The 25,986-nt window shown below is 41.0% G+C and overlaps 1 protein-coding gene across 1 annotated transcript in view; it reads right to left on the reverse strand.

Moving 5' to 3' along the window:
• The window catches only part of LOC130915150 (zinc metalloprotease ZmpB-like), a 61,012-nt gene that overhangs the window by 11,673 nt on the left and 23,353 nt on the right, over positions 1 to 25,986 (reverse strand). The window lies entirely within an intron of this gene.

The following is a 25,986-nucleotide window of genomic DNA, read 5'->3' on the forward strand; positions in this document are numbered from 1 at the left end:
GGCCATGGACGTCCAAAATTTTTCCCATTCATTTTCAATGGGGAAAAAACTCAATTTCCCCAAATCAACAGAAAATGACTAGATATTAATAGGACGTATACCCCAAACGTTCCCAACTCCATTGACGCTTATGGGGGGTGCTGCCATTGACGTCCATGGACGTCCAAAATTTTTCCCATTCATTTTCAATGGGGAAAAAACTAAATTTCCCCAAATCATCAGAAAATGACCAGTTATCAATAGTAGGTCTCCCCCAAACGTTCCGAACTCCATTGACGCTTATAGGGGGTGCTGCCATTGACGTCCATGGACGTCCAAAAATTTTCCCATTCATTTTCAATGGGGAAAAAACTAAATTTCCCCAAATCAACAGAAAATGACCAGATATTAATAGGACGTATACCCCAAACGTCCCCAACTCCATTGACGCTTATGGGGGGTGCTGCCATTGACGTCCATGGACGTCCAAAAATTTTCCCATTCATTTTCAATGGGAATTTTTTTTTTTCCCCCAAATCAACAGAAAATGACTAGATATCATTAGGACGTGTCCCCCAAATGTCCCCGATTGCATTGCCGCTTATGGAGGGTGATGCCATTGACGTTCATGGACGTCCAAACTTCCCATTAAATCCCAATGGCATTTCTTCATGTTTGTTCATTCTATTGATGCCAATGTACTTGGATTCCATTGACGCTTATGTAAGTTGATACCATTGACGTCCATGGACGTCCAAAATTTTTCCCATTCATTTTCAATGGGAATTTTTTTTTTTTCCCCAAATCAACAGAAAATGACTAGACATCATTAGGACGTGTCCCCCAAATGTCCCCGATTGCATTGCTGCTTATGGAGGGTGATGCCATTGACGTTCATGGACGTCCAAACTTCCCATTCATTTCCAATGGCATTTCTTCATGTTTGTTCATTCTATTGATGCCAATGTACTTGGATTCCTTTGACGCTTATGTAAGTTGATACCATTGACGTCCATGGACGTCCAAAATTTTTCCCATTCATTTTCAATGGGAATTTTTTTTTTTTCCCCAAATCAACAAAAAATGACCAGATATCAATAGGACGTGTCCCCCAAATGTCCCCGATTGGATTGGCGCTTATGGAGGGTGATGCCATTGACGTCCATGGACGTCCAAACTTCCCATTCATTTCCAATGGCATTTCTTCATGTTTGTTCATTCTATTGATGCCAATGTACTTGGATTCCATTGACGCTTATGTAAGTTGATACCATTGACGTCCATGGACGTCCAAAATTTTTCCCATTCATTTTCAATGGGAATTTTTTTTTTTTCCCCAAATCAACAAAAAATGACCAGATATCAATAGGACGTGTCCCCCAAACTTCTCCAATTCCATTGACGCTTATGAAGGGTGCCGCCATTGACGGCCATGGACGTCCAATTCTCCCAATCTTTTCTAATGGCTTTTACTTTGTTTAGTGCCATTGACTGGCATTATGGTCCATTCTATTGATAGACCTGAGTGGGGCTAAGATTTGTATCTCCACAGAGGAAAGACCAAGGTGTAATTTCTCCCGAAATTGCAGTTTCTAGTTATTTATTCATCTTATTCTCCGCGTTTTTTTGAGCCAACGCACAGCCCAAACCGTAGCACCGATCGGCACAGTTCAAGTATCGGCACGACCGGAATTTTCGCGTGACGATGGGAATTTTTCAAACCGCCACGAAAAATTTTCCGTTCGCCCGTAAACGGCAATTTTCCGAAAAACAAAAAAAGTTTCAAAATGTATCTAGTCCTACAATTTTTGACCAAATCACATAATTTGGGCATCAAAAATTCCGGGACGGTGAGGGGCATAAAAGTTGTATACAGAATTTGGCAAAAATTTACGGTTCCCCGGAAATTTGCCAAAAACTTTCCTATTCATTTTGAATGGAAAAAAAACGCGCGCTTCACAGCCCGAACCGTTAGACCGATCGGCACCGTTCAAGTATCGGCACGACCGGAATTTTCGCGTGACACAGGAAACTTTACAAATGGCCCCGAAAATTTTTCCGTTCGTCCGTAAACGGCAATTTTCCGTGAAAAAAAAAAAAGTTTCAAAATGTATCTAGTCCTACAATTTTTGACCAAATCACATAATTTGGGCATCAAAAATTCCGGGACGGTGAGGGGCATAAAAGTTGTATACAGAATTTGGAAAAAAATTACGCTTCCTCGGAAATTTGCCAAAAACTATCCCATTCATTTCGAATGGGAAAAGTCCCATTCACTTCCAATGGGATTTCCAATGGAATTTACATTGCATTGATGCCATTGACGGCCATGCATGTCGAATCTACTGATGCCAATGTACTTGGATTCAACTGACTATATAGATGTCGATGCCATTGACTGCCATGGACGTCCAAAATTTTTCCCATTCATTTTCAATGGGGAAAAAACAAAATTACCCCAAATCAACAGAAAATGACCAGATATCAATAGGACGTGTCCCCCAAACTTCCCCAATTCCATTGACACTTATGAAGGGTGCCGCCATTGACTTACATGGACGTCCAAAATTTTTCCCATTCATTTTCAATGGGGAAAAAACTAAATTTCTCCAAATCAACAGAAAATGACCAGATATCAATAGGACTTATATCCCAAACGTCCCCAATTCCATTGACGCTTATGGGGGGTGCTGCCATTGACGTCCATGGACGTCCAAAATTTTACCCATTCATTTTCAATGGGAAATTTTTTTTTTTCCCCAAATCAACAGAAAATGACTAGATATCAATAGGACCTGTCCCCCAAATGTCCCCGATTGCATTGCTACTTATGGAGGGTGATGCCATTGACGTCCAGGGACGTCCAAACTTCCCATTCATTTCCAATGGCATTTCTTCATGTTTGTTCATTCTTTTGATGCCAATGTACTTGGATTCCATTGACGGTTATGTAAGTTGATACCATTGACGTCCATGGACGTCCAAAATTTTTCCCATTCATTTTCAATGGGAATTTTTTTTTTTTCCCCAAATCAACAGAAAATGACTAGATATCATTAGGACGTGTCCCCCAAATGTCCCCGATTGCATTACCGCTTATGGGGGGTGATGCCATTGACGTCCATGGACGTCCAAACTTCCCAATCATTTCCAAAGCCATTTCTTCATGTTTGTTCATTTTATTGATGCCAATGTACTTGGATTCCATTGACGCTTATGTAAGTTGATACCATTGACGTCCATGGACGTCCAAAATTTTTCCCATTCATTTTCAATGGGATTTTTTTTTTTTTTTCCCAAATCAACAGAAAATGACTAGATATCATTAGGACGTTTCCCCCAAATGTCCCCGATTGCATTGCCGCTTATGGAGGGTGATGCCATTGACGTTCATGGACGTCTAAACTTCCCATTCATTTCCAATGGCATTTCTTCATGTTTGTTCATTTTATTGATGCCAATGTACTTGGATTCCATTGACGCTTATGTAAGTTGATACCATTGACGTCCATGGACGTCCAAAATTTTTCCCATTCATTTTCAATGGGAAATTTTTTTTTTTCCCCAAATCAACAGAAAATGACTAGATATCAATAGGACCTGTCCCCCAAATGTCCCCGATTGCATTGCTACTTATGGAGGGTGATGCCATTGACGTCCAGGGACGTCCAAACTTCCCATTCATTTCCAATGGCATTTCTTCATGTTTGTTCATTCTTTTGATGCCAATGTACTTGGATTCCATTGACGGTTATGTAAGTTGATACCATTGACGTCCATGGACGTCCAAAATTTTTCCCATTCATTTTCAATGGGAATTTTTTTTTTTTCCCCAAATCAACAGAAAATGACTAGATATCATTAGGACGTGTCCCCCAAATGTCCCCGATTGCATTACCGCTTATGGGGGGTGATGCCATTGACGTCCATGGACGTCCAAACTTCCCAATCATTTCCAAAGCCATTTCTTCATGTTTGTTCATTTTATTGATGCCAATGTACTTGGATTCCATTGACGCTTATGTAAGTTGATACCATTGACGTCCATGGACGTCCAAAATTTTACCCATTCATTTTCAATGGGATTTTTTTTTTTTTTTCCCAAATCAACAGAAAATGACTAGATATCATTAGGACGTTTCCCCCAAATGTCCCCGATTGCATTGCCGCTTATGGAGGGTGATGCCATTGACGTTCATGGACGTCTAAACTTCCCATTCATTTCCAATGGCATTTCTTCATGTTTGTTCATTTTATTGATGCCAATGTACTTGGATTCCATTGACGCTTATGTAAGTTGATACCATTGACTTCCATGGACGTCCAAAATTTTTCCCATTCATTTTCAATGGGAATTTTTTTTTTTCCCCCAAATCAACAGAAAATGACTAGATATCATTAGGACGTGTCCCCCAAACTTCCCCGATTCCATTAACAATTATGAAAGGTGCCGCCATTGACGTCCATGGACGTCCAATTCTCCCATTCATTTCTAACGGCTTTTACTTTGTTTTTTGCCAATGACTGGCATTATGATCCATTCTATTGATAGACCTGAGTGGGGCTAAGATCTGTGTCTCCACAGAGGAAAGACCAAGGTGTGTAATTTCTCCCGAAATTGCAGTTTCTAGTTATTTATTCATCTTATTCTCCGCGTTTTTTTGAGCCAACGCACAGCCCAAACCGTAGCACCGATCGGCACAGTTCAAGTATCGGCACGACCGGAATTTTCGCGTGACGATGGGAATTTTTCAAACCGCCACGAAAAATTTTCCGTTCGCCCGTAAACGGCAATTTTCCGAAAAATAAAAAAAGTTTCAAAATGTATCTAGTCCTACAATTTTTGACCAAATCACATAATTTGGGCATCAAAAATTCCGGGACGGTGAGGGGCATAAAAGTTGTATACAGAATTTGGCAAAAATTTACGGTTCCCCGGAAATTTGCCAAAAACTTTCCTATTCATTTTGAATGGAAAAAAAACGCGCGCTTCACAGCCCGAACCGTTAGACCGATCGGCACCGTTCAAGTATCGGCACGACCGGAATTTTCGCGTGACACAGGAAACTTTACAAATGGCCCGGAAAATTTTTCCGTTCGTCCGTAAACGGCAATTTTCCGTGAAAAAAAAAAAAGTTTCAAAATGTATCTAGTCCTACAATTTTTGACCAAATCACATAATTTGGGCATCAAAAATTCCGGGACGGTGAGGGGCATAAAAGTTGTATACAGAATTTGGAAAAAAATTACGCTTCCTCGGAAATTTGCCAAAAACTATCCCATTCATTTCGAATGGGAAAAGTCCCATTCACTTCCAATGGGATTTCCAATGGAATTTACATTGCATTGATGCCATTGACGGCCATGCATGTCGAATCTACTGATGCCAATGTACTTGGATTCAATTGATTATATGGATGTCGATGCCATTGACTGCCATGGACGTCCAAAATTTTTCCCATTCATTTTCAATGGGGAAAAAACAAAATTACCCCAAATCAACAGAAAATGACCAGATATCAATAGGACGTGTCCCCCAAACTTCCCCAATTCCATTGACGCTTATGAAGCGTGCCGCCATTGACTTCCATGGACGTCCAAAATTTTTCCCATTCATTTTCAATGGGGAAAAAACTAAATTTCTCCAAATCAACAGAAAATGACCAGATATCAATAGGACGTATACCCCAAACGTCCCCAACTCCATTGACGCTTATGGGGGGTGCTGCCATTGACGTCCATGGACGTCCAAAATTTTACCCATTCATTTTCAATGGGAATTTTTTTTTTTTCCCCAAATCAACAGAAAATGACTAGATATCAATAGGACCTGTCCCCCAAATGTCCCCGATTGCATTGCCGCTTATGGAGGGTGATGCCATTGACGGCCATGGACGTCCAATTCTCCCAATCTTTTCTAATGGCTTTTACTTTGTTTAGTGCCATTGACTGGCATTATGGTCCATTCTATTGATAGACCTGAGTGGGGCTAAGATCTGTATCTCCACAGAGGAAAGACCAAGGTGTGTAATTTCTCCCGAAATTGCAGTTTCTAGTTATTATTATTATTATTTATTCATCTTATTCTCCGCGTTTTTTTGAGCCAACGCACAGCCCAAACCGTAGCCCCGATCGGCACCGTTCAAGTATCGGCATGACCGGAATTATCGCGTGACGATGGGAATTTTTCAAAACGCCACGAAAAATTTTCCGTTCGCCCGTAAACGGCAATTTTCCGAAAAAAAAAAAAAGTTTCAAAATGTATCTAGTCCTACAATTTTTGACCAAATCACATAATTTGGGCATCAAAAATTCCGGGACGGTGAGGGGCATAAAAGTTGTATACAGAATTTGGAAAAAAATTACGCTTCCTCGGAAATTTGCCAAAAACTATCCCATTCATTTCGAATGGGAAAAGTCCCATTCACTTCCAATGGGATTTCCATAGAATTTACATTGCATTGATGCCATTGACGGCCATGCATGTCGAATCTACTGATGCCAATGTACTTGGATTCAATTGACTATATGGATGTCGATGCCATTGACTGCCACGGACGTCCAAAATTTTTCCCATTCATTTTCAATGGGGAAAAAACAAAATTTCCCCAAATAAACAGAAAATGGCCAGATATCAATAGGACGTGTCCCCCAAACTTCCCCAATTCCATTGACGCTTATGGGGGGTGCTGCCATTGACTTCCATGGACGTCCAAAATTTTCCCCATTCATTTTCAATGGGGAAAAAACTAAATTTCTCCAAATCGACAGAAAATGACCAGATATCAATAGGACGTATACCCCAAACGTCCCCAACTCCATTGACGCTTATGGGGGGTGCTGCCATTGACATCCATGGACGTCCAAAATTTTTCCCATTCATTTTCAATGGGGAAAAAACTAAATTTCTCCAAATCGACAGAAAATGACCAGATATCAATAGGACGTATACCCCAAACGTCCCCAACTCCATTGACGCTTATGGGGGGTGCTGCCATTGACATCCATGGACGTCCAAAAATTTTCCCATTCATTTTCAATGGGAAATTTTTTTTTTTCCCCCAAATCAACAGAAAATGACTAGATATCAATAGGACGTGTCCCCCAAATGTCCCCGATTGCATTGCTGCTTATGGAGGGTGATGCCATTGACGTCCAGGGACGTCCAAACTTCCCATACATTTCCAATGGCATTTCTTCATGTTTGTTCATTCTATTGATGCCAATGTACTTGGATTCCATTGACGCTTATGTAAGTTGACACCATTGACGTCCATGGACGTCCAAAATTTTTCCCATTCATTTTCAATGGGAAATTTTTTTTCTTCTCCCAAATCAAAAGAAAATGACTAAATATCAATAGGACGTGTCCCCCAAATGTCCCCGATTGTATTGCTGCTTATGGAGGGTGATGCCATTGACGTCCATGGACGTCCAAACTTCCCATTAATTTCTAATGGCATTTCTTCATGTTTGTTCATTCTATTGATGCCAATGTACTTGGTATCCATTGACGCTTATGTAAGTTGATACCATTGACGTCCATGGACGTCCAAAATTTTTCCCATTCATTTTCAATGGGAATTTTTTTTTTTTCCCCAAATCAACAGAAAATGACTAGATATCAATAGGACGTGTCCCCCAAATGTCCCCGATTGTATTGCTGCTTATGGAGGGTGATGCCATTGACGTCCATGGACGTCCAAACTTCCCATTAATTTCTAATGGCATTTCTTCATGTTTGTTCATTCTATTGATGCCAATGTACTTGGTATCCATTGACGCTTATGTAAGTTGATACCATTGACGTCCATGGACGTCCAAAATTTTTCCCATTCATTTTCAATGGGAATTTTTTTTTTTTCCCCAAATCAACAAAAAATGACCAGATATCAATAGGACGTGTACCCCAAATGTCCCCGATTGTATTGCTGCTTATGGAGGGTGATGCCATTGACGTCCATGGACGTCCAAACTTCCCATTAATTTCTAATGGCATTTCTTCATGTTTGTTCATTCTATTGATGCCAATGTACTTGGTATCCATTGACGCTTATGTAAGTTGATACCATTGACGTCCATGGACGTCCAAAATTTTTCCCATTCATTTTCAATGGGAATTTTTTTTTTTTGCCCAAATCAACAAAAAATGACCATATATCAATAGGACGTGTACCCCAAATGTCCCCGATTGTATTGCTGCTTATGGAGGGTGATGCCATTGAGGTCTATGGACGTCCAAACTTCCCATTAATTTCTAATGGCATTTCTTCATGTTTGTTCATTCTATTGATGCCAATGTACTTGGTATCCATTGACGCTTATGTAAGTTGATACAATTGACGTCCATGGACGTCCAAAATTTTTCCCATTCATTTTCAATGGGAATTTTTTTTTTTTCCCCAAATCAACAAAAAATGACCAGATATCAATAGGACGTGTCCCCCAAATGTCCCCGATTGTATTGCTGCTTATGGAGGGTGATGCCATTGACGTCCATGGACGTCCAAACTTCCCATTAATTTCTAATGGCATTTCTTCATGTTTGTTCATTCTATTGATGCCAATGTACTTGGTATCCATTGACGCTTATGTAAGTTGATACCATTGACGTCCATGGACGTCCAAAATTTTTCCCATTCATTTTCAATGGGAATTTTTTTTTTTTGCCCAAATCAACAAAAAATGACCAGATATCAATAGGACATGTACCCCAAATGTCCCCAATTACAATGATGCTTATGGAGGGTGCTGCCATTGACGGCCATGGACGTCCAACTCTCCCAATCTTTTCTAATGGCATTTCTTCATGTTTGTTCATTCTATTGATGCCAATGTACTTGGTATCCATTGACGCTTATGTAAGTTGATACCATTGACGTCCATGGACGTCCAAAATTTTTCCCATTCATTTTCAATGGGAATTTTTTTTTTTTGCCCAAATCAACAAAAAATGACCATATATCAATAGGACGTGTACCCCAAATGTCCCCGATTGTATTGCTGCTTATGGAGGGTGATGCCATTGACGTCTATGGACGTCCAAACTTCCCATTAATTTCTAATGGCATTTCTTCATGTTTGTTCATTCTATTGATGCCAATGTACTTGGTATCCATTGACGCTTATGTAAGTTGATACAATTGACGTCCATGGACGTCCAAAATTTTTCCCATTCATTTTCAATGGGAATTTTTTTTTTTTCCCCAAATCAACAAAAAATGACCAGATATCAATAGGACGTGTCCCCCAAATGTCCCCGATTGTATTGCTGCTTATGGAGGGTGATGCCATTGACGTCCATGGACGTCCAAACTTCCCATTAATTTCTAATGGCATTTCTTCATGTTTGTTCATTCTATTGATGCCAATGTACTTGGTATCCATTGACGCTTATGTAAGTTAATACCATTGACGTCCATGGACGTCCAAAATTTTTCCCATTCATTTTCAATGGGAATTTTTTTTTTTTGCCCAAATCAACAAAAAATGACCAGATATCAATAGGACGTGTACCCCAAATGTCCCCAATTACAATGATGCTTATGGAGGGTGCTGCCATTGACGGCCATGGACGTCCAACTCTCCCAATCTTTTCTAATAGCTTTTACTTTGTTTAGTGCCATTGACTGGCATTATGGTCCATTCTATTGATAGACCTGAGTGGGGCTAAGATTTGTATCTCCACAGAGGAAAGACCAAGGTGTAATTTCTCCCGAAATTGCAGTTTCTAGTTATTATTTATTATATCTTCATCTTATTCTCCGCGTTTTTTCGGCGCGCCGCGCAGCCCGAACCGTACCACCGATCGGCACCGTTGAAGTATCGGCACGACCGGATTTTTCGCGCGACGCAGGGACTTTTTCAAAATCCCCCGAAAAATTTTCCGTTTGCCCGTAAACGGCAATTTTCCGAAAAAAAAAAAAAGTTAAAAAATGTATCTAGTCCTACAATTTTTGACCAAATCACATAATTTGGGTATCAAAAATTCCGGGACGATGAGGGGCATAAAAGTTGTATACAGAATTTGGCAAAAATTTACGGTTCCCCGGAAATTTGCCAAAAACTTTCCTATTCATTTTGAATGAAAAAAAAACGCACGCTGCACAGCCCGAACCGTTTGACCGATCGGCACCGTTCAAATATCGGCACGACCGGAATTTTCGCGCAACGATGCGAATTTTTCAAACGGACCCGAAAAATTTTCCCTTCGCCCGTAAACGGCAATTTTCCGGAAAAAAAAAAAAGTTTCAAAATGTATCTAGTCCTACAATTTTTGACCAAATCACACAATTTGGGCATCAAAAATTCCGGGACGGTGAGGGGCATAAAAGTTGTATACAGAATTTGGAAAAAAATTACGCTTCCTCGGAAATTTGCCAAAAACTATCCCATTCATTTCGAATGGGAAAAGTCCCATTCACTTCCAATGGGATTTCCAATGGAATTTACATTGCATTGATGCCATTGACGGCCATGCATGTCGAATCTACTGATGCCAATGTACTTGGATTCAATTGACTATATGGATGTCGATGCCATTGACGGCCATGGACGTCCAAAATTTTTCCCATTCATTTTCAATGGGGAAAAAACTAAATTTCCCCAAATCAACAGAAAATGACCAGATATCAATAGGACGTGTCCCCCAAACTTCCCCAATTCCATTGACGCTTATGAAGGGTGCCGCCATTGACTTCCATGGACGTCCAAAATTTTTCCCATTCATTTTCAATGGGGAAAAAACTAAATTTCTCCAAATCAACAGAAAATGACCAGATATCAATAGGACGTATACCCCAAACGTCCCCAACTCCATTGACGCTTATGAAGGGTGCTGCCATTGACGTCCATGGACGTCCAAAATTTTTCCCATTCATTTTCAATGGGAAATTTTTTTTTTCCCCAAATCAACAGAAAATGACTAGATATCAATAGGACGTGTCCCCCAAATGTCCCCGATTGCATTGCTGCTTATGGAGGGTGATGCCATTGGCGTCCACGGACGTCCAAACTTCCCATTCATTTCCAATGGCGTTTCTTCATGTTTGTTCATTCTATTGATGCCAATGTACTTGGTATCCATTGACGCTTATTTAAGTTGATACCATTGACGTCCAAATTTCCCATTCATTTCTAATGGCATTTAATTATGTTTTTTCATTTTATTGATGCCAATGTACTTGGATTCCATTGACGCCTATGTAAGTTGATACCATTGACGTCCATGGACGTCCAAAATTTTTCCCATTCATTTTCAATGGGAATTTATGGGACATCGGCGTCATCCGCACGTTGGACTTCGTCGACTGGACGTCGGCGTCATCCGCATGTTGGACGTCGGCGACGTTTGCTAGTTGGACGTCATCACCGTCCGCTCATTGGACGTCGGCGCCGTCCGCTCGTTGGAAGTCGGCGCCGTCTTTATGTTGGATGTCGGCAGCGTCAGCACTTTGGACGTCGGCAGCGACAGCAATTAGGACGTCGGTGACGTCCGCTCGTTGGACGTCGCCAAACTTTGGACGTCGGCGTCGTCCACTCTTTTGACATCGTCACCATCCGCTCGTTGGACGTAAGACGGCGCATTCTGCACTTTTGACGTTTGCTTGTTGAACGTCGTCATTGTCCCACGTTGGACGTCGGCACCGTCCGCTCGATGGACGTCGGCAGCGTCAGCACTTTGGACGTCGGTGACGTCCGCTCGTTGGACGGCGCATTCTGCACTTTTGACCTTTGCTTGTTGAACGTCGTCATTGTCCCACGTTGGACGTCGGCACCGTCCGCTCGATGGACGTCGGCAGCGTCAGCACTTTGGACGTCGGTGACGTCCGCTCGTTGGACGGCGCATTCTGCACTTTTGACCTTTGCTTGTTGAACGTCGTCACTGTTCCACGTGAGATGTCGGCACCGTCCTCTCGATGGACGTCGGCGTCATCTGCTCTTTTGACGTCTTGGACGTTGGTGACGTCCGCTCGTTGGACGTCGCCAAACTTTGGACGTCGGCGTCGTCCACTCTTTTGACATCGTCACCATCCGCTCGTTGGACGTAAGATGGCGCATTCTGCACTTTTGACGTTTGCTTGTTGAACGTCGTCATTGTCCCACGTTGGACGTCGGCACCGTCCGCTTGATGGACGTCGGCAGCGTCAGCACTTTGGACGTCGGTGACGTCCGCGCCGTCAGCAGTTTGGAAGTCGGTGATGTCCGCTCGTTGGACGGCGCATTCTGCACTTTGGACGTCGGTGACGTCCGCTCGTTAGACGGCGCATTCTGCACTTTTGACGTTTGCTTGTTGAACGTCGTCACTGTTCCACGTGAGATGTCGGGGTCATCTGCTCTTTTGACGTCGATGACGTCGGCCTCTCACGCTAACTTTTGACGTCGGCGCCGTTTGCTCGTCACCATCCGTTTGTTGATCGTCGGGGACGTCGGCGTCATCTGCTCTTTTGACGTCTTGGACATCGCATTCTGCACTTTTGACGTTTGCTTGTTGAACGTTGTCACTGTCCCACGTGGGATGTCGGCATCATCTGCTCTTTTGACGTCGGTGACGTCAGCCTCTCGCGCTAACTTTTGACGTCGGCGCCGTTTGCTCGTTGGACGTCGTCACCATCCGTTCGTTGATCGTCGGCGCCGTCCTCTCGATGGACGTTGGCGTCATCCGCTCTTTTGACGTCGGCGACGTCCAATCCACTCTGTGGTATACGCATAAAGTAGGAAACTGACCGGGGATCGAACTACCATCCTCTCGTACCAAGGTCAGCGATATTAACACTGAGCTATCCATCTGCTAAATGCAGTGTTGTGTGATATGTATATAAAGTTATCATGTATGTGATACAGGCATTGACAAAAGCTAACTTGGTATTGACAGAGGTTCGATCCTACGACCTCCCGCATCAAAGTCATTTTCAATTGGAATTTTTTTTTTTCCAAAAATCAAAAGAAAATGACTAGATATCAATAGGACGTGTCCCCCAAACTTCCCCAATTCCATTTACACTTATGGAGGGTGATGCCATTGACGTCCATGGACGTCCAAATTTCCCATTTATTTTTAATTATGTTTTTTCATTCTATTGATGCCAATGTACTTGGATTCCATTGTAAGTTGATACCATTGACGTCAATGGACGTCCAAAATTTTTCCCATTCATTTTCAATGGGAATTTTTTTCCCCCCCAAATCAACAAAAAAACGACCTGATATCAAAAGGACGTGTCCCCCAAACTAGTCCAATTCCATTGACGCTTATGAAGGGCGCCGCCATTGACGGCCATGTACGTCCAAATTTCCCATTCATTTCTAATGCCATTTAATTATGTTTTTTCATTCTATTGATGCAAATGTACTTGGATTCTATTGACGCTTATGTAAGTTGATACCATTGACGTCCATGGACGTCCAAAATTTTTCCCATTCATTTTCAATGGGAATTTTTTTTTTTTCCCCAAATCAACAGAAAATGACTAGATATCAATAGGACGTGTCCCCCAAATGTCCCCGATTGCATTGCTGCTTATGGAGGGTGATGCCATTGACGTTCATGGACGTCCAAACTTCCCATTCATTTCCAATGGCATTTCTTCATGTTTGTTCATTCTATTGATGCCAATGTACTTGGATTCCATTGACACTTATGTAAGTTGATACCATTGACGTCCATGGACGTCCAAAATTTTTCCCATTCATTTTCAATGGGAATTTTTTTTTCCCCCCAAATCAACAAAAAATGACTACATATCATTAGGACGTGTCCCCCAAATGTCCCCGATTGCATTGACGCTTATGGAGGGTGCTGCCATTGACGGACATGGACGTCCAATTCTCCCAATCTTTTCTCATGGCTTTTACTTTGTTTAGTGCCATTGACTGGCATTATGGTCCATTCTATTGATAGACCTGAGTGGGGCTAAGATCTGTATCTCCACAGAGGAAAGACCAAGGTGTGTAATTTCTCCCGAAATTGCAGTTTCTAGTTATTTATTATTATTATATCATATTATATTATTATTTTATTGACTTTTGTTCCGTGAAGAATCCAGAAAGGGTTATTTGATTGTGGCTTTCTGAAAAACAATTTTTTACATTTAGGCACTCCTGCAATCATCACACTTTTTCTGTTACAACCTGACCCTCATCAGAGAAGGGAAAAGTTATGTGGCCCTGACAGGAAAAAGTTTGGGGACCCCTGCTGTACAATCATGACTAATTCCTCATCCGTTTTTCATAAATATTTGCTGACGATACAAATGTATACTTTTCCCATAAAAATCCAACTGCACTTGGGTAAATCATCGTGAATTAGAGAAAGTAGACACATGGTTCAAATGCAATAAACTCTCTCTAAACATCAATAAAACGAATTACATTGTTTTTCGCTCCCATAAAAAACAGGCCATTAAACATATCTGGCCAAACATAAATGGGGAAAACACTGAAAGAGCCGGCTCTACAAAATTCCTGCTGGCCCATACTGATGATCTCACAAATAAACTGTTGAAATATGCTGCTGTTTTCTAAACTGGGACATTATATCCCACTCTCTGCACTTCATTCTGCGTAAATGTTTATTTGAACCAGATCTGCAATATTGTAATACAAAATGGTGCAACACATTTCAGACTTATCTTAAAAAAAAAAAAAAAGTTTGAAATATGACAGAAAAAGTTATACAGTGCGTGCCCTAACATGGTCCGAGTCCACTGTTCCAACTAAATTCATTTTTCACCGCCATCACCATCTGAGGCTACAAGAAGAGAACTACTTTCAAAATGCTTGCGTAATGCAGGGGTCGCGTTAACCGAATATTTTCCGTCGTTGACTGGTTTTTTAAAACGGTGACGGAAAGAACTGAAGTCCGTCCGTTATTTTGACAGGTTGCAATTGCACCCAGACCACAGGGTGGCGAGTGAGCATATTAATTAGCTATTGTCTCTCTTAATGCATGACGTCGTTGGCTATTCTGTCAGAATATTGTAGCGTCACCGGGGTCTGGCGGCGGCACCGTGATTGGCACATCAACGCGAGGTTCTTAAGGCCCAAGTACACTGCATGCGTGATCGTTGCGGTTCCGGTCCGGTTCAGTGTTGCCTGCGTGCCACGCAGTCCGTCAAAAACAGGCAAATCATACCGGCTGCTGCACGGCTGCGGTCCGCCAACCTCGCCCCCCCCCCCGTGAGCTCTCGCGTGATCGCGCGCGATAATGTGCCATTTAAAACAACGAAAAACACACGGAGTCTATACTCATCAGAGAAGCAGAGAGAGAGCACATATTTTCTTTGCATATTGATATTTTAGTTAATCTGGAATTAAGAGACAGACATCACTGCATCATGATGAGATCAGGACAGAAAAACACACACAATAGGACACCTTGCAGCTTCCTTTTTTATATTGTCCTTATAGAAAGGATCTGCTGCATCATAAATGATTTTGTGGGTTTCCACCTCCATGATGAAGCGCTCATCATCCATCTTCGCTCGTGTTTAAACCGTGATTAGGCACCTGGGTTGTTATGTCCAGGCCCAGCTCCGCCCATTTTGCCGGATGCGTGTCCGGCAAAAATAGAAAATAGCCTATACCATCCGGCGGGCATGCGGCACGCCGGAGGTGGTTCGCAGTCAAGCCGGAGCACTGACGCGGCCGGTATACGTTGAACAATAGGATATAATGGGAACGGATTGACTCCGGCGCTATTTTTTACCGGAGTCGGACCGGAACCGCAACGATCACGCATGCAGTGTACTTGGGCCTTTATTGGTGCACCCGGTGTGCCAGCGCGTCATCCAATTGGTGGACTAGATTGCCGCCTGTGTATAGACCCCAATCACATGACGTAACAACTCCACCCCCCTGACTGGAGCCGCCGTATTGTCCGTCAGATCGTCGTGTTTACACATTACCGCTACGTACACGCCTCCTATTACGCCGTGTTTTTCTGCTCGTTAACATTAATAATCAGAATGGTGAAGGCGTGTGTGGCGGTTGGTTGCAGTAACAGAGAAGATATACGGAGAGACTTGAAGTTCTACCGTATTCTGAGAGACCCGAAGAGGAGAGCGAGATGACTGCTGTAATTCGACAAGAAATCTGGGCACCAAACGATCACCACAGACTATGTAGTAGTCATTTTATATCTGGTAAGATGCATTTAATATATATTTAGAAGATTTTGGGCTGACAACCACAATTAAGATCATTGTGTGACGTTGGTGATTGGGGTCTATATAGTTGTCTCTTTTTCTATGGGGGTGGAGTTGTTGTTTTGTTGGTGTTGTTGGCGGTAAGCAGAGTAAAAAGAGGGAGAAAAATACCACGACTTCCGTGTCTAATTTTTCGCCGCCAAGCAAGCGTTACAATATCAATTAAAAATGAATGAAAACTAAATACTATTGAATATGTCATCATCATCATTTTAAAAATTAAGTGACGGGTAAAAATAGAATATGACCGGATTTTTATGACCCTGTCAGTCAAAATGACAGACAACGAAAATGTCTAGCGCAACCTCTGGCGTAATGTATCAGATCATCCATAAACTAAACCATAAATTATGTGATCCCATCCCAATCTCCTCACTCCTCGGCACATACAGAGTAGTATGAGAAAGTATCTGAACCTTTTGGAATTTCTCACATTTCAGCATAAAATCACCATCAAATGTGATCTGATCGTTGTCAAAATCACACAGATGAAAAAAATGGTGTCTGCTTTAACTAAAACCACCCAAACATTTATAGGTTTTCGTATTTTAATGAGGACAGCATGCAAACAATGACAGAAGGGGGGAAAAAATAAGCGAACCCTCTGCCTAACGAGACCTAAAGAGCAACTGAAACCAATTTTTACCAAACAATTTAAGTCAGGTGTGTGCCCAATCACTAATGATTGGTTTAAAGCAGCCCTGTCCACTATAAAAAAGCACACCTGGTAAGAATCGTCTTGATGAGAAGCATTGTCTGATATGCATCATGGCTCGGTCAAAAGAGATGTCTGAAGACCTGCGATCAAGGATTGTGGATTTGTATAAAGCTTGGAAAGGATACAAAACCATCTCTAAAAGTCTGGATGTACATCAATCGACAGTCAGAGAAGCTGTCTACAAATGGAGAGTTAGACACTGTTGCTCCTCTCCCAAGGAGTGGCCGTCCACCAAAGATGAAGCCAAGAGTTCAGCGCGGGATACACAGAGTTAAAAAAGAACCCTAGTGTCTGCTAAACACTTACAAAAATCAACGGCACAGTCCGATATCTATGTGTACACATCAACTATATGTAAAACTAAGGCAAAGAATGGTGTTTATGAGAGGACTCTACAGAGGAAGCAACTGCTGTCTAAAGAAAACATTGTTGCTCGTTTAATGTTCACAAAAAGGCATTTGGACACTCCACAAATGTTTCGGCCAAATATGTTGTGGACTGATGAAACCAAAGTTGAATATTTTGGGAGTAACGCACAACGTCATGTGTTGAAAAATGGAACAGCTCACCAACGTCAACACCTCATCCCCACCGTGAAGCACGGTGGAGGAAGCATGATGATTTGGGGCTGTTTTTCTGCCTCAAGGCCTGGACAACCTGCAATCATTAATGGAAGAATGAATTCAAAAAAATATCAGGATGTTTTGCAGGAAAACCTGAGGCCGTCTGTCAGACAGTTGAAGTTAAAAAGCGGATGGTTGAAGTTAAAAAGCGGATGGATGCTGCAATAAGACAATGATCCAAAACACAGAAGTAAATCAACTTCAGAATGGTTTCAGAAGAACAAAATACACGTTCTGGAGTGGCCAAGTCAAAGTCCAGACTTGAACCCCATTGAGATGCTGTGATACGACCTAAAGACAGCGATTCAAGCCAGACATCCCAGGAATCTGACTGAACTACAGCAGTTCTGTAGAGAAGAATGGGCCAAAAATAGTCCTGATCAATGTGCCAGACTGATCTGCAGCTACAGGAAGTGTCTGGTTTAAGTTATTGCTGCCAAAGGGGATCACAAAATATTCAAAGTGATGGTTCACATACTTATTTTTGTCCCTGCTGTCATTGTTTGCATACTATCCTCATTAAAATATGAAGAACTATAAATGTTTGGGTAGTTTTAAAGCATTTTTTTCATCTATGTAGTTTTGACAAAGATCAGATCACATTTGATGTTTATTTTATGCAAAAATGTGAGAAATTCCAAAAGGTTCAGATACTTTTTCATACCAATGTATACTACGAGTAGAAAAATCACTGCAAGGGCATAAGTTTGGTCTCAATATTGGTCGGGACGATATAACAGCATAACCTGCATGTACACTTTTTGCTGGGGATGGGACATAATAACACTGAACAGATTGAGTGAACAGGGGTCAGGGTTATATTTCTCACCTATATGAATCTAATTAATTGATAGGCTAAATGACTAATGCAAAATAAGTATTGATTTATACTAACTTTCACACTGAAAATTTACAGTATAAAATTTACAGTATAACGTCTTAATCTGATCATCATCTTAAATCTAGTCGAATAATTTTCTCCATCTTGTTTTGAAAGTTAAAGGCTTAATGTGGCAGATTCATCCACTTAAAGCACATATTACTACAGTATTTACTCTGATTAAGCCCATACATCTAAAAGTTGGTAATTTTTCACCTAAATCAAGAAAAAAATGCTTTCAAATAATGTTTTCAATGATAACCCTGAATTAAAAAGATTTCTGACCAACAAGTTTTTTAAAATATTAAATATCCAAACCTTTTGCTTGAAATAGGTCTCTTAAGGTTATTTTCAGCCAGCTATTTTACTTCAAATGTAAGAGAGTAAAGTTTCTTGAAGCACTGGCAGAAAATTTTACTTATTTCTAGTAGATTTACACTGAAAACAACGGAGTTGTTTTTTGGGGGGGGGGGTTTGCAGTGCATATGTACTAGGTTAGGTGGTACACCGTTCGGTTAAAACCTTTGTTTTCAAGAACGACTCAAGAAATATTTTGAAAACTTCCAGAATAAGTGTCTGCATTTTATAGGCAAATTTAAATGGCAATATCCGAACACAAATTATATTAACAATCATACACAAGAAATACAAACTTGTTAATCATCTCTTAACTATTCAGTAATTAAAAAAAATAAACGGTTCTGTGCCTGCGCGTATATGTTAAAAATGGCGGCGAATGCAGCGGTTCCAAAGTCAACACTACAAACTTTCGACAAAGGAATATTTATTTACGTTTGCTCATGGACGAACATGTACAAAAGTTCTCCTCAGACACATCTTGCCATGTGGCTGTACACAACCCAACTGCATGTTGAAATTTTCCATAGTTCAGGGTCCCCCCAGAATTTATAAATCTAAATTCAAGACTTTTAAGACCTTTTTTAATGCCATTTCAACTGAAAATGAATACTTTTCTCGCACCCATTATTTAGATCATATTGAATCATATTAAATAAATAAAGCACTGAACATCAAATTTAACCTCAATTACTAAGTGTGTTTGACAAAAGAATGCACATATATTGAAGATACAATTTAAACACATTTAAAGTAACATTATAAAGTCTGTCCGAATTTTTTTTAAACCCACACACGCACACATTAATTATGGACAAAAAGAGGAGGACAGGACTCAGACCAGCCATCTTCTGTAACAGGCTAGCCGCTAGTGCACCTGCCAAGACCCCAGTAAACATGGCTAACTCTTGAGTTAAAACGGCGAAATTCACATTCATTCGAAAGGCAAACCGAAATGTTTAAGCAGGTCCACTGGCTTCGCATGACCCATAAACTGCAACCTAAAGCATCTGGATGTAACTTGAGCCCCTATCACATACTCCAAAACAACGGGAATATCGCGGGACTTAACCGTGCAGCAGTTGTGTGTGAAAACAATTTCCCGTGTCGATTGACATGGGAAGCAGTGTGCGTGAAAGCAGGCTTTAAATTCCCGGGTCACAGCAGATGGCTGATGACTTAAATATCATAGCGGCGGCCGATGTAACTTCCTCCCTCTTCGCAGTAAGAGGAAAAGCGGTAAACAAACATCGCAATTATAAACATAGTAAGCTGGAAACAGCTAAATTAAACTGAAAACATGACCAAAATTAAAATGTCAAATATTATGTCGGGCCGGGCCAGGGTTCTTTCTCGCTAACTTTTTTAAATAACTATATATTAACGATGTATGAATGATAAACTAAGGAATACTTGTTATAAAATAAATAATTTGGATTAAAAAAAAGAAGGCGCTGTATGGTCATTGCAGAGCCACTGTGTGCCTATACGCCATTTTTAATCTTCCCCTCTGCGAGTCTGCAAAACCGCATCTATTTATAATTAACAAACTTTTCGACCGTTATTTCGTTGTGTAAAAAAATTTATAATGATCATAAAAATATGTAGTCTATTTAAACATTAATGTGCGTTTTTTTTCCCCCTGCTAACTGAGAATTCGTTAAAAAAGACAGGGTTTTATGCAGACATCGTCACAAACATTATCACACAAAACGCGGGTCGGGCTTTAATACCCGCCGACCAGTTCGGGTCGGGCTGGATTTTTTAGGCTCGATTTTACCTCTATTTTAAAGTCTTAATGAGCTTAAATTTACTGCAGTTACGAAGTGGGAATGCTCCCTCCGGAAAAAAACACGATTTGACCAACATTATGTTTAACAAACTTTTCCAGCGTTATTTCTGTAAATGCATTTATAATAAACATAAAAATATGTAGACTATTTAAACATTCAGAAAATGTGCTTTTTTTTCTGCCAACTGAAAATTCGTTACAAAAGACAGTTACGACATCGGGAACTCTCCCTCTGGAACAAAACGCAATATGACCAACATTGTGATAGCCGATGCCGACCAAAAATGACATAATATCCGAAACAGATCACCAATGGACTCATTTGAAATATATGAATGGTGGTCTGTTTTGGTGTTCAGAATCCACAATACTTCTGCCTGCAGGGTTTTCGTTTCACCGACAAACGGACGCATTCCCGATGCAGAGGTGGGTGGATTCTCCGTTGAGCCGGTCGTGGTGGTTTGGCACGCACGAGTTGCATTTCGATTTGTAGTGCAGTGCATTGTAAAAATTCTATGCTAAATCTTCGTTATGGATTAAAAATAAATAAACAAATAAAACTTTGTCACAGATATAATTTCGGTTGCACTGAGATGTTCTTGAAAATTAAGACCACGGGGAAAAAAATTCCAGACTTACAACGGCTAATTTAATACTTTTAATCATGGACAACTAAATTCAATGCTTTTTAAAATACTTTTAATAACCCGCGGGGACCCTGTAGTTAATTTTATGTATGGGGGTGGGTGTGTGAATGCTGTCCAACTGGGCCCCTACTAAAAAAACTTTACATAGCTTCTTTGAAGTGTCCCTTTCGCACATCTTATGAGATGAACAGTTTGTATACGACCATGTTTTGTGTGTATCTTGATATGATGTGTGAATAAACTGTAGCTGGAGGGAGAGTGAGACTACGTGATCCTCTCGGGACAAGTCATCTGTATTTATTTATTTTTTAATTGAAAAAAATCCGCGAGGACACTAGGACACAAAGTAAATGGTGTAAATGGTGTTATACTTATATAGCGCTTTTCCACCTTTTTCAAGGCGCTCAAAGTAGCGAGGCATCATTGTAATTCACTGCTTCTACTCGCCTGCAAAGGCCAGGATTCTCTTCTACTGATGTTCTACAGCCTTCTGTCCCTGCCTTGTCGTTGTGATGCCACTTTGTTGATGTACTTGTAAGAAAAATTGATTATTCCAGCAGAGACTTGATATGAAACATCGCAAACTTTAACTCGCGACCTTCAAGTCAACTCAGGAAAACTCATTTAGTTACCATGCGACAGTGCAGCTATCTGGTGTTGAATGAAAGAACGCCACCCCAGGGGGGCACAGAGCGATGCCAGGGGTGGCACATGTGACCTCGTTGAACTCTTTTGCCATACTAGAATAAATTGTAATTGCACATCCACTCAGTGGGTGGCAGTGCTCTCATTTTCAGAGTGTGCGCAGTATTTTTGAACCAAACAAGAGCACACAGCAAAGAGCACTGGAGATATGAAGAGCTAAGATGAGGAAATATGACGAAGCGGATGTACCGTTTGTCTCTGACTTTTAAAACAGTGGGAGATGAGGAAAGACCAGTGTGTTTCCTGAGTCTAACAATGTTTGCATTGACAAACCACTTGATATTTTTCAGCAAAAACGTGCGGAATATTGCCAGCAATCGTCCCGCTATGTCAGTGTTGCATTAGTAACCCGGCGAGCACTGTTAGCATCATATAAGGCAGCATAACAAGTTGATCAATGCAAAATATCCCCACACCCTAGCAAAAATGAAAACTGTCCCTCTGTCCAATTACACAATTTTTTACAGTTTGGATGTTTATTTTGTTTTTTGTTTTTTTTTTAATTCAGGCAAAGGTCTTTTCTGTTACAAACAAAACAGTGTGAATGGTTGTATTTTAATGTGAGTTTATCAATTTTTTTTCTTTACTATTAAAAATGACAATGTTATGCATAGGTGTGTACTTGTAATAATTTTATAGACAAATGATTGAAATTATACTATTTACAGTGGCGGCAGAGTGTCTTGGGGGTGGTGGTGGTGGTATACGAAACATTTACGTCTTCCTTGGGGCGTAAAAGAATATAATTAAGCACTGCTCTATATACTGGCCAAAAATGACGTCTTTATAACAAGTACAACAGACATTATGGCCCACAGAAATCAAGGGGACGCCGGCGTCTGCAATGGCGTACCGCAAGCAACACGTCTCTTTCGCTGATTCATATTCATGACATTAGCTACTGTTGCTAAGGAGATTTCTACAGAGCTAAACCTACCAATTATCTCCGAAAACGATGTCCCTGGTGCCAAATTCACTGGCAAAGATGTGGAAGAACATAAAAATGTTCAGTTAAAGAGATGGCTTGAGTGTCGAAGGCTGAAAAAAGACAAAAAAACGAGCCGACCTCAGCACAGCCTTAGCTTTTTTTATCTACGCGATTGACAATGACATTTTCCCGTTTCATCAAGCCATCCTTTATCACCGGCCCTGTCTTTCTTATATATTATATTATCTGGTTGTCCAACATCTCTGACCATTCTTGGGGGTAATTTAGTTTTGTGTAGCAATCGCAAATGCTACTCAGTGACAGCCAACGAACACTTTTATTTGTTTTCATTGATAACAAATCTTAATTCTATAATTTATTCACACTTCCCCTGAACATTTTTTTTTAACAACAGAAAAGGTAACTGGCAGTCAAATACCATTTTAATTCTTTTCAGGTCATTCATTGTCATACAGAAGCAGCACGCCACAACGTCACGCTAAAAAATAAGTTAAAAATATCAAAATGACTTACCCCTTTGTCTTCTGAAAGACAATGCCAACCCAACAAAAAGTTTTACTGCATAAATGTTTACTGCAGAGCTGGCGTTAAAAGTCTGCGCAAGTTGATTCAGTCTTCACATTTTTTCCTCCGAGTTTTTGGTTTTGCGAAATGTATGAAGAAAACGTCCTTTATATGTCGTAATGTCTAGAGTCGTTTCAACAAGTTCCAAAAAAGCAATGTGTGATCGGCATCTTCGTTATTGAATGATTATTGGAGAAAAGTAGCAGAATTGACATTGCTTCTATGCGAGGGTGGGTCTATAATGTACCACTTCTACTTTACTTCAGCTTTACAATGTGACGTCACGGTCTAAAAATATCATGCGTGCGGTACGCCATTGTACAGCTTAGGCTGTAAAGCAGTATGTCCAAAGTCCGTCCCGGGGGCCAAATGCGGCCCGTGGTCAAATTTCATCTGGCCCCCAGCCTCAGTCATAAAATCAATAAAGTCTGGCCCACACACAGACTTAATAAATTGGTCAGCAGTACTGCTACCAGCATATGAAGTATCTTACACACTAAATGCAGCTCCTCATTTTCCCACTAAAAGGCAGCAGCACTCTAACCAACATTACCCTGTGTGACCATTTACTCCCAATTTTCTAAAATGACGACAATCAACATAAAAAAAAGAAAGTTGACTGTGATGGCCGACGCTTCAAGGATAGGTGGAAATTGGACTATTTCTTCACAAAAATACGCAACAACTGTGTCCGCCTCATTTGCAAAGAGACAGTCACTGTTTTTAAAGAGTTCAATGTGAGGCGATATTACCAAACAAGACACGCTGACATGTACGACAAGATTACAGCGAAAATACATAGTGAGAAATTGAAGCAACTTGAAGCTAGTTCAATTTCACAGCAGCAGTATTTCGCAAGATCCCGAGAGTCGAAAAAGAACGCCACAAAGGCTAGTTGCGAGATTGTGCAAATTATTAATTTAAAAAAAATAACAAAGCAAATGTGACACACAGAATGGCTTGCTAAAATTTACTTGAATATATCAGAAGTTGCGCTAGACTTTTTCGTTGTCTGTCATTTTGACTGACAGGGTCATAAAAATCCGGTCATAATCTATTTTTACCCGTCACTTAAATTTTTTAAATGATAATGATATTGTGGTGACCCTTTGTTTGGCATAATTCACCTTCCGTACTTGGGTGTCCATTTGGCCGTGCGCGTTAGCGGCTACGACACAGTCACGTGACAGAGACACTTAAGAGCCGCGCGCGTTCCGGCTTGAATAGAGTTCACAGAGAGCAGCAGAGCTACAGCGGCTGGACACAGCAATTCGAGCTAACAAGACTCTTAACATTGCATACCGCTTCAACATATTCAATAGTATTTAGTTTTCATTCATTTTAAATTAATATTCTGTCCGAACAAGTTAACAGAGAATCCACACCGTGCCATCACACATCAAGCAGATGAATATGTAACTTTTTCTCCGCAGTGACAAAAACAGCCGACTGTGGCCCCAGTAGGTAAGGCTACATATGGAACAACGAAATTAACAGTTCACCTGCTGTGGCCTGAGCGGAGTCTTACACCTTCCTCCTGGTGCGCATGGACTTGAATTGCGTGCCCGCTTGTGCAGTCCCCGTTTTTTCACCTCTTTTATCAACACCATCGTCGTTTTGGGGCTTTTTGAAGAAACTTCGGACACTCAGTTGCCTTGACATTTTTCCGAGTAAGGCCAACGACGTCATGCATCAAGAGAGAAAATAGCTAATTAATATGCTCACTCGCCACCCTCTGGTCTGGGGTGTGAATTCCAACCTGTCAAAATGACAGGTGGACTTCAGTTTTTTCCGTCACCGTTTTAAAAAATCTGTCAACGACGGAAAATATTCGGTTAACGCGACCCCTGATATATTGTCCTACGTAACGGACGTCTGCCAAGGTCAGTCCCCTCATTTTTACTACACCAAATCTGGCCCCCTTTGCAAAATGTTTGGACATCCCTGCTGTAAAGGGTTAAGAGAAGGTTTTTACTGCACACTGTGCAAGTGAAAGGTTTCTCCTTGGTGTGTGTTCTTTCGTAATCATTTAATTCTTGTTCTGGGTGAACCTTTTACTTAGAGTGTATGCGCGTGTGTCTTTTTAACTCAGACTTCGAACAAAATTTTTTATCACAAAGAGAACAGTTGAATGGCCTCTCTCCAGTGTGTGTCCTCGTGTGTCTTGTTAACGCTCGCTTGGAACAAAATCTTTTATCGCAACAAGAGCAGATGAAGGGCTTCTCTCCAGTGTGTGTTCGCGTGTGTGTTGCTAACGCTTGCTTTGCACTAAATCTTCTATCGCAAAGAGAGCAGCCGAAAGGCTTCTCTAAAGTGTGTGTTCTTGTGTGCATCGTTAAATGTACCTTCTGGGTGAATCTTTTACCGCAAAATGTGCAGACAAAAGGCTTTTCTCCAGTGTGTGTACTTGAGTGTTTTGTCAACGCTCGCTTTGTAAAAAATCCTTTATCGCAAACAGAGCAGTTGAAAGGCTTCTCTCCAGTGTGTCGTCTTGTGTGTTCTGCTAACGCATGCTTCGTACAAAATCTTCTATTGCAAAGAGAGCAGGGGAAAAGCTTCTCTCCAGT

The sequence above is a fragment of the Corythoichthys intestinalis genome, chromosome 1 (assembly GCF_030265065.1).
Source record: "Corythoichthys intestinalis isolate RoL2023-P3 chromosome 1, ASM3026506v1, whole genome shotgun sequence".
NCBI classification, from domain to species: Eukaryota; Metazoa; Chordata; class Actinopteri; order Syngnathiformes; family Syngnathidae; genus Corythoichthys; species Corythoichthys intestinalis.